This window comes from Grammomys surdaster, unplaced genomic scaffold, assembly GCF_004785775.1.
Source record: "Grammomys surdaster isolate TR1022 unplaced genomic scaffold, NIH_TR_1.0 1162, whole genome shotgun sequence".
Classification (NCBI taxonomy): Eukaryota; Metazoa; Chordata; class Mammalia; order Rodentia; family Muridae; genus Grammomys; species Grammomys surdaster.
In genome coordinates this window covers 1,293,497-1,304,296 of record NW_021605581.1, presented here as the reverse complement: position 1 = coordinate 1,304,296, position 10,800 = coordinate 1,293,497, and the positions used below count along the sequence as shown (strand labels likewise).

At 38.9% G+C, this 10,800-nt stretch overlaps 1 long non-coding RNA gene across 1 annotated transcript in view; it reads left to right on the top strand.

The window, feature by feature from the left end:
- LOC114634993 overlaps positions 1-867 on the top strand; it is a 109,410-nt gene extending 108,543 nt beyond the window's left edge. Inside the window, exon 5 of the long non-coding RNA XR_003713398.1 lies at positions 523-867. This is a non-coding gene — a long non-coding RNA (uncharacterized LOC114634993). The remainder of the gene's footprint in view (positions 1-522) is intronic.
- Positions 868-10,800: the final 9,933 nt, after the last annotated feature.

Genomic DNA, 10,800 nt, shown 5'->3' with positions numbered 1-10,800 from the left:
AGGAGGAGGAGGAGGAGGAGGAGGAGGAGGAGGAGGAGGGGAAGGGGAAGGGGAAGAGGAAGAGGAAGAAGATTCTAGCAAGGTGTGTAAGGCAGGCAGTGATATACACAGATTTGCCTTCCAAGTGATTCCTGTGGAGATAATGAAAAAGAGAAACTGGGAGTGAACAAGGCTAGAAGAATTGGCGTGGACAGCATCTGCCAATGCTCATTTAGGTGGATCCCTCACGGACTTGTTGCAAGAAGTCAAAAAAAAATTATATTTAAAGCAGATTTTTAAACTACAGAACAAATACATTCAAAATAGTATTTTATGATGAAAACTTCAAATGTTTGAGGGCAGTGTGGCAACAAAACAAACATTTAAAAGCTGTGTTTGCTTAGAAGGGTCAATGCCTCAGTTAGTCTGCGAAGGAAGTTAAAGCCAGGGTCAGTGCTTGATGCCTCCATGTTCACCCTGTGTATGCAGCTTCTTTACTTTGGCTGAGGCACAGAGGTAATTCAGTGTCACTTTGGATTCTAGGAAGAAGAAGGCCTTGTAGGGCAGAGCCCATGCTTAGAAGAGGGAAATTACCCTTGAGGACAAGGAAAACTTCTTCTGAGAACCAGTCTCATCTCCTTGAGAGCTGACAGCTGTAGGCCTCCTTCAGCTCCTTTGCAGAAACAGAATTGACGATCAGCCAGACAGGACCCTGACAGTGACTGCAGAATTGTGCATGCCCACTACCCTCCGGCACCAACTTTTTCTCTATTTATAAACCCAAATTCATGTCGTTAACCAGAAGTTGGACCTGGGGTCAGGAACTACCTTTATTAATTTCTCTTCTCTGTATGGTCACATTAAATAAACCTCTCGCTACTTTCTACTATTTCCAATCCTTTCAATTGGCATATTAGAGATGAGTAGCCAACCCTAGCTTTTGGGAACCCAGGGTTTTTGCCTTAAAAACTTCAGTTATGACTTGATAGAACACAAGAACATAAACTTTTCTAAAAGGAAAAAAAAGTGTACTAGAAAGTACTGTTGTGACAATGGAATGAGGTCTCTTGGCTGGGAAGCTTTGAAGCTAGCAGAAGTTATTGATGTTTGATCCCAAAGCCAATAGAAGTTTCTGGAGACTGAAGGTATACAGCATGGGAAAGTGGGCAGTTTGCAGCTTCTGAGAAGGTCGAGGAAGTTAGAATCTAGCAAACAAGGAGCACTGGCCATCCAGATTCAGCCTGGTGCAATTCTGTTCTGCAACTGGTGTCCTCTGAAACAAGAACAAAAGTCAGGACCTTGAAGAGCAATCTAAAAGCCAGCCTGGGACTCTCCAAGGACAGTCCTGCAAGATCCTCAGCCAGCCACCTAGCAATGGATCTCAGGTCTACAACATGAGACAGTTCTCAGCCTCTCTGTGCCTCAAATGCTTCTTCTTTAAAACAGAGATCACCTGTAGCTCTTCTAGCAGAACAAAGATATTCTAGGGAGAGACCCTTGTATCCCTCCTTTTGGTTGTTAGACAACTGAAACAATGGCCCCCAAGGAACCAAATGTCTCAAAAGACTCATACTGACAGAAGGAAAATGTTTGGGCCTTGTTGCCAAACAGAGGAACTTGTCGCCTAGAAAGAGAGCTCATAGCAATCAGACCGCCCTGCTGGAAAGTTGGAATTCAGACAATGATGAGTCACAGATCTCGGTAGCACTACACCCTGACCAGAACTGCTTAGTTATGCATATGTCTTGCTTCCTATTTAAACCCAAACCTTTTGTTGGGACCTCAGAGGTAGACCTGGGTAGGATTTTCTGGATTTCCTTATTTTTCTCTCTTTCCAATATGGTTGCATTTAATAAATCCCTCATTTTTGCCTTTTGTCATTTTTTTTTACTTTAATTTGTTTATTGGGGACAAATGGTTGAGCCTAGCTTATTAGGGTTCTAAAGTCCCAAGTCCTAACTGTTACATTTCTAGCAACATGCCTACCGGAAGATTAAATAAATGTATAAATCTAACCTGCTTGCTGAATGAATGTATATTATAGGCTTAGTAAATATTAGAATACATTCATTCTACCTCCCATTTTATAAATTTGAGTGCTGAAGTCTGGAGAATTTGACTCATCTAAAATTTTGTAATTTTTATAGTCCTCTCTAGTATGTATATTAACAACAAAGTCACAGTTCCTTCTGTGTCTGGGAGGCTAAGCCAGCAGCTGCATCCAATTCTATACTGGCCCTGAGAGAGACTCAAGAAACCAGGAGGTCATATGGTCCAGTTTAACTTAAAAGGCAGATCCTAGCTCTTTGAATGTTTTCTTTGGAAACATTCTCTGATAAGGAGGATTGCCATAGAGTGAACATTATTCATCATCTAAACGTCCACCAGGAAATAGCAGAGCTGGAGGAGTCAGAGTGGCAGATGGGGAGGTGTGCTAAGTTACCACAGCAAAGGAAAACAAACTCCACCTGTTAGCTCGTGCACCCTCTATCTCTACATTGGAATAGCTAGCTGGGGGGTGTGTGTGTATGTGTGTGTGTGTCTGTGTGTGTCTGTGTGTCTGTGTGTGTGTGTGTGTCCTTCTTCTCTCCCAACACTGTTCTTGGTGATGCTTTTAATCCTGGAGCAGATGGCTGCAGCTGCTATAACGGCATCTGTTGCTGCTCTTTCACCTTCTAGCTTTGGCAGGAGCAGTTGGCAAGACAAGCTTGCAAGGTCTGTTGGTATCCAATAGTACTGCTATCTGTCAAATACTGTGTTGGGGGAAGGGTGGATATCTAGGCAGAGGAAATGCTAATGTAAACCAGTCATGATCCCTAGGGCCTACTTGATCCAAAACCCTTCTTCAGTGTAGTTCCTCTCATGAGATCAGAGATGTGAGAGAGGGTCATGGTGTGCTCTCTCACTTGTCACTCACATACAGGCTGGCCACAGAAGATGCTTGAGTTAAAAGAGGGATGAGTCTTTCAGATGGAACACTGAGAACCCACATCAACCCTCCAACCCCCACCCTGTGACCACATTTGGATGTTGACGTAAGGTTTAGATTTAAATAGAAGGCAAGAGGCAGTTATGATCAAGATGTGGTACATCCTTCAGTGACTCATCACTGCTTGGACTCCAGTCTCTCTACCCAGGTAGTCTGACAAGTTTTCAGAACTCTGTAATATTTCTTTTCTGGAGACTTGCTTCCCTTCTTGCTTGCACTAAGGCCCCAGGTATTCCTTCCAGCCTGAGACTCCTGGGAATTTCTAATTTCTTGGGGTGCACTGTTTCTACAGCCTGACGGTGAGATTTGAGGGCATGAGCAGTATCTTCCTTCCTGCCAGGATGTGATCTTCATCTCTGTTCTGTTTGCTACACCTTGGGAAAGATGATTACTATAGAGTTTTGTTTTCCACTTGCATTCCCTGTAGAAGCCAGATTTGTGTCTCATATACACTGAGATCCGGGTTGTTATTTATCATCCAAACCAGAGAAAACCACCAGAATATGTGCATCTCCTTGGTGAGTGAGCATTCCTGCATGGAGGCTTTGCTGCCAAGCTCACATCAGGGGTCAAGATTAATGGATGCTGAGCCAAGCCCTCTGAGAAATTGTGAATTGAAGAGAAGATCTTCTCCACCACCTCACTGCCTTTATCAAATTACTACAAGAGAAGTCTGTGAGCCATTAAATTGCTCTCTCAGTCATTGTTGGAAATCAGAAGAGACCTGGCAGTTATGGAGTAAAAAGCCAAAGCTTAGCAAGAGGCCAGTAGTTCCCAGGGACCAACTATCAGTTGACAATCCATGGGAGAAACAGCATGGGAATTCTTGAAGAAAACCACTTTGATGACATTACACAGAGGATCTAAGGGAAGATAGTATATTTCTCTCAGATTCCTCAATTATTTATTTAATGTCCAACTGGGGCACTCTTCTTCAGGTGGCCTCAGAGAGGAAATGCTAGTCAGGACAGAAATGCAAAGCCAATAGGCATGAAACTCAATGCAGAGATATCGCATCAGAGGTGAGCCCATGTTAGTACAAAGAAGAGGAGTGCTCTGCTCAAAATCACCATGTGAGCATGCATCCCTGCCTTCTCTCTCACCCTGGTTTCTTATGCAGTGATAAAAATGAACAGACACGTCAATGACATAACTAGAATAGTCCTGGAAAATAGCAAGAAATGCAATCAGCAGACTCAAAAATGCTAACTAATGTACACTATCTGGAAATCACTAAAGAACAGAGGAAGAAGCCATTCCAGAGAAAGCATCTGTCTAACAGCCATTAGAGTACTGTGGGCCTTTTAATAAGGTCCCCTGCAAAAACTTCAACATCAAAACCACAAAATATAACCAAGCAGTCAGAGAAACTAATGCGGTGATCATCAGATAATTAGTCAAAGAGCTATATTTGGAACAGCTGGGTCCAGAAAGTCTCTTGCCATCATCCACAACTATAGAGCATCTGGTAAAACAGCTTTAGCTGGGAGGTTCAGCTCTGATAGCATTCTCTGAGGGGCAGCATGATTTCCCTAGGAAGAGTTGCCAGGGCAGTTTGGAGCCTGAAAGGAGAGAAACTCTTTGCTTATGGGTTAAGGGCTCTGCATTACCTATGGCCTGAAAAAATATCAATCAAAAAGAAGAAAGAGTAGGAAGGCGACAAAAGAATAGTGGCTGATACAGACTCACTCCTTACTAAGCACTGTTCTTAACAGATGTAACACGGTCATCCACTTGATTCTCATCACACAGTGAGGAGGTTACTATTGCCAAAGTGCTGATAGAAGTAAGGAAAGTGATATGCACAAAATTCCAGTTCCAGGACAATAATATTCATGACACCTGAGGAATCTGCCTTCCTCTCCTAAAATCGACACCAGCTGGCTGCACACAAGCAAAATATCCCTTCTAAATATTTGTTGGCTTTGTTGTACATTTCTGTTGGGAAGTAATATACATATGAATTGAGTGTGTAAAAATAAAAATGCATGCCAATTAATACCAAAAAATAAGCAAATGGATGTGTAATTGCTACCAGAGTTAAGAGACAGCACAGACAGAGAAGAAGCCTCACCTTCCCCAGTGTTCTCTGCAATCACTACCTCAGTCATATCCCTACCCTGGAGACAAGCTTCCTGCTGACTCCTCCCACTATGGCTTGGTTTTGCCTGGTGTTTGTTGTATTTTATATACATGAAATTATGAATTTTTATCAGCTTCACCCCGTGCCGAATTATATTTAAAAGCTTTAGGTTATAGCATGTCCACATAGTCTAAAGCATGTCCACATAGTCTATCCACGGTCAAGGCTGTGTCACATTGCTTTCTTAGGAACACACCACCATTTACTAACCAGTCTGAAAGGTATAGCTCCCATGAGTTTCTGAATGTGTGTCTTGGTTGATGTTCATCCAAACACATTTCAGTTGTATTCCTACTTGAGAGAGACGTCTCTGACTTTCAAATAACTGTGCCCAGGACAACTTGTAGAAATTTACATTTTCATCCATTATCCAATTGCATAATCATCTCACCAGATTTCCACAGTCTTTTTTTATTTTAGAGTTGTGAGTCTTTATTTCAAAACACTATGATTTTAACAAGATTGAATCTAACATACCGAGCTAGCTTATTTGTCTTTTTTCTCATAGGTTTTTATGATTTATCATACCCATGTGCACACCTCCAGAGAAAAGCCCTTTGTCCATTGTACATGTTGTGAATATGGTTAACATTTCTTGCTCTGTGATTTGCTTTTCCACGGACTTAATGGCAGTTTTTATTAAAAGCTTGGGTCAAATATTTTGCTTGAGGTTTTAGCAATGTATAGCAAAATTTCATGTGTGTTTCTGCTTTGGGCCAACAGTACCATTATATCAAGAGATGTACATTAGAGCTTGTATTCCATAGCGTTATTTATACAGCAAAAGGCTAGAAATAGTTCAAATGACAATAAATGCAGAGCTCATTGGTTAAATTATAGTTCAGCCACATGAGTACCATTCAATTGCCAAAAATATGCATTATTTCTCTATACTATTATATTGGTAAGTATCAAGATAGAAATGCAAAATGGTCATTGTATGCTTACCTTTCATGAAAAGGGGAAGAAGAAAAACAGGTATGCATTTGTATAAACGTGTGCATATATATGATATATATGTATTTGCATATGTAAGTATACACATTTCATGTGTATTTATTTTTTGACAGATAATTTATAAACTCTATATACTTAGAGGAACAAAACAGAGTTCAGGGGTTGTAAGTCAGGAAGAAAGACACACCCTCTTTGGTTTATTTTTCTTTGGAGCCATGTAAGAATTATCTTAGATAATCATGAAGTGTCATTAAGTGAAAATGAGCAAATAAAAAGCAATTTCTAAAAATTAAAAGCAATGAAAACATCTGGTGTGATCACATAAAGGGAAGTAATTTTAGGTGATTTTCATATACAATCATTTAACCACATACTTAGGTGGAGAATGTCTCCCTCAAAAAAGAATGTCAAAGAAATATTAAGCTATTTTTTAAAGCATCCCATTAGTAATTGTAGTAGATTTACATTTCTAAAATATCTCTCTCTCTCTCTCTCTCTCTCTCTCTCTCTCTCTCTCTGTGTGTGTGTGTGTGTGTGTGTGTGTGTGTGTGTGAGAGAGAGAGAGAGAGAGAGAGAGAGAGAGGGAGAGAGAGTTTGTGTTTTGGGGTTAGGAACTAAAATTTTCAAATAAGAGAAGAGATGTCATAATTTTAACATAAAATTAGTGTTAAGTAAAGACCTTATCTACCTAGCTATTATTTGGAAATATCAGTTTGAATGGCGTGCATTTTCTTCTTTTACACAACCATAGCTACCAGATTTATCTCCTGGAAATGTATAAAAAACATGACCAAACTGGGAAACATGACCTTACCTAGGTAAGATGATCTGCCACATACAATTTTACCTTACACTATGAGAAAGTGACTCTCAAATCCACACCAGAAACCATATAGTCTGAATATATTCTCCTTTGCACTGTAAAGCACCTGTGAGCAATTTAGAATATCTAGTCCAATGTAAATGTTTTTAATGGTTGTTATAATGTACTGTTTAGGGAATAAACTGTTCAATACAGATGTACCCTTAAAAAGATGTTTTCCATGAAATGATTGGGTTTGTCCCCAGAGATACTGAAGGTACCCTATAAGTAAAGGTTTGAAATGTGGAAAATGGCCCTGTCACCATGTCAGAGAAGAAGGCAAGTCATCATCAGAGTCTACTGATTTGTGTCCAAATGACAGAGGTATTAACTAGACAGGATCCCTTTGGCCCCAAGTGGGATAATTTGCACATCAAAGTAACAATAACTACAATATCCCAAAGCATGTAATGAAGGTTTAAATAATGATACTTAAATTTTAACAAAAATTTGAGGACTATTACGGAACATAAAAATAATAACTCAATAATGAATCTTGCATATCTTATTTGATCCATATGCAGGTTAGTTAAGTAGTTGATAGATTTTTGTGTTTGTTTTTGTCTGTGTGGAAGAGTTCAAGTCAGTAAATAAATATGGAATTTTGAATTTTCTGGGTTTGCCAACCTTAATGAAATAATCAAATAGATCTAGTTTGCTAAGTTTATTAGGTTAAGTGAACGAGGAGTTTTAAAATGGATTAAATAGGCTGACAATGTCTGAATATATTGAAATATTCCAAAAAATCAAAGAGACTAGAAATAAAAGCATATGCTTTTACTTGTTGCAAGAACACAGATCACTCTTTACAAAAGATGGAACTTGAATCTAATCAAACCTTCATTAAAATAGTAATTTATAGGAAACACAAAACCAAAAGAATGTATGTGACACCTGTATAGTGTGAAACTCACAATGGAGTGTGGGAAACTCTACAGAGGAGTGAACTCAGCAGGAAGAGAGATTTAGAGATTCCGAAGACACAAAAGCTGTAACCATCCATGTGAAATATAGATCTCACTGCAGTGACACTGGACAGCCAAGTACGAAAAAAATTAAAGATAGTGCTTGGCTATTTGAGTGCAGTAAGCAATAGAACCTGTTATACATGACAATTGTATCATGGCTATGTTTGTAAAACATCTCAGATACGGTGACTTAAGCATTTGCAGGTAAAATGATAGGGTATCTGAGATTTCCTTCAAAAGAACTCGGTATGATACTCAGTTGATAACTGCTTAATGGAGCAAAAGCCTATTGAAAATAATTTTCTCTTCAGTGTTTCACAGTGCCGTCTATGTATGAAAGAGGCAGCTGCCATGCATGGGGGTGCTTTAGGATTCTGTCTTATTGCATTGAAACCATTTTACTTCTGAAGCCAGTGTGATGCTATCTCAAGTGTGGGAGAATTTTCATAAGTCTTGACATTTGGTAATTCAGGCACCTGAGTCTTAAGAGTGTTGTGGCATTTTTTAGATTTTTTTTCTATTCTGTAAACATTTTAGAATGAGCTTCTGAACTTCCACTTACAAATCCCTTTAGATTTTTGTTGAAATCATCATGACTAATTCATTATCTTCACTTCCATTGGGTTTAACTCTCTGTTCTTTACATAATGGTTTGCTATGGTATTTATTAGTTATTATAGGCGTAGTTACTAGATTGATCATTTTGATTATATAACCTTTTCTTTACTTTAATAGTTACATGATTTAACTATTTTTTTAGAAATAACTTTAAATATTTAATTATTCCATCTTTATCCAGGTTTTCCATTTAATGGTTAGTAGTTTTGTCCACTTTCCAAAAAGTCCAAGGCCTTAAAAATTTAAACACATTTTCTGGCATTGTCCACAGTGGGCTGAGTCCTCCCATGTCAATCCTTAACCAAGTTTTCTGGTATGTTAATAAGCTTATTTTAATTGTGTGTATGCATGGGAGTGCAGATGCCTGAAGAGGTTAGAGGTGAGAAGCATCAGCTCCCTTTGGGTTGGGGTTAGAAGGAATTAAACTCAGGTCCTCTGGAGGAGTTTGGTGCACTCTTAACCACTAAACCATCACTCTTGGTCCAATAAGCTTATTTTAAGCTCACAAGATATTGTTACTGTCATATTATAATTGATTTACCTGTTTTGCTTTTAATTCTTCTTGGACCTTTCCAATCTAAAATCCCTAAGAATCAATTTTTATTTCTTTTAATAGGATACCGTAATAAAGGAATTATTTTAATTTTTCTTGACTATTCCTTACTATCCTATTTTTATCACTATTCTTGAACATTTTTATAAAGCAGAATTATTTTGAGGGAGGAGGCATGTGTGTATGTGTGTGTGTGTGTCTGCATGCATGCAAGTGTGCACCCATAGACGAGAAGCAAACTTTGGATGTCATGCTTAGGTGCTATTCATCCAGTTTATTGAAATACTGGCCTAGAATTCACTAAGGAGGTTAGAAAGGTTAGCATTGGGATTCCAGTGTATGCTAGCACGCCAGGATTCTTACATGTTTTCTGGGGATCAGAACCAGGTCTTCATGCTTGCAAGAAAAACACTTCACTGATTCAGTTATATATTTTCCACGCCACTCTTTTAAAGTGTTTGTTCTGATGCCCATGTGCCTCTCCTGTCCTTCTTGCTTACCGAATCCTTTCTATTTGCCATACTTTTGTTTCAGAAGGATTTACTCTGGACATTTGTCTTAAAATACCCCATAATATTTGCAGCTCTGTACAATGGCAGTTATGCTCACCACTGAGTTCTTAGTTTTAGTGACTGTTTTTAGCTCGCTCTGATGGCGAGCTAAAAACACCAAACCTACCAATGCATCCACCACTAGGATTTTCAATGTTACCTTTCATGTATTTGAATATAATTACTGTGATTATCCTCATATCTTGCTATCTTAACTGAAACACCTGCCGTTCTCCACAAATCATTTCTGCTGCCTATTATTTATGCACCCTTTGTTCATGGTGCCTTCTGTGATACCCCTAGTTATTCATGATTATAAGCTACACATTCCATCTTCTTTTCAGTAGAAATTACTAACATCCAAGATGCTGTGTTTCTCCAAAGACAGTTTTCTTTTAGGTGGGGCCTTGGGCAGCATTCTCTAAGAAAGTCAGTTTACTCCTAGCTTTTTCTTATTTGTAGAGTTAACACGTCAATGTCTAATCCAGAGCAACAGGAATTTGCAGTCTTGCCTTAGAAGTCTGTGTATTCCAGTGTCAGCTCCTCCCTGAAACATCAAAAGGTTTCCAAAAGCACTGATCAGCTGTTCATCCCATTAGCAGATGCCTGAGGAGTTAGGAGATACCTCTAGGGACAAAGACAGCCTCAAATAGACTTTTTCCAGCTCTTAGCACAGTGATTCTTCCTTGTCTTGTTAATTTACTCATTACTTTAATTAATGAGGAAGTTTTTTTTCAGCTTTTCTGTTTATCTTCAGTGAAAAACTCGATTCAAAGCACTAATTTGGCAAATATAGAGTTCCTTAAATGAGTTTTTAAACTTTAAATTTTAATTACTAATGCTAGACTTTTTTCTTATGAGTAAAGAGAAAATGTAGTTTATCACTTGCCTGCACTATGACACACATTTAATTGCTGTTTAGTTAAGGGATCATCAGAGGGAAGCTGATGACCATTTATGTTGGAACCTCTATGCCAAGGATACACGCAGATACACAACAGTGTGGACTTGAGAGAGAAGTGGTGCTCTAAAAACGGAGGAAGAGACATTTAAGGTCATTAAGGAAAGCTGAGCAGCAGCTGATAGTTGCCAGATGCAGCAGGAAGGGGCAAGGCTTACTGTGATTACTGTGAAGTCATGCTAGTGAACTTTCTGCCTAAAAGTAGCTTAAAAAGAAGAA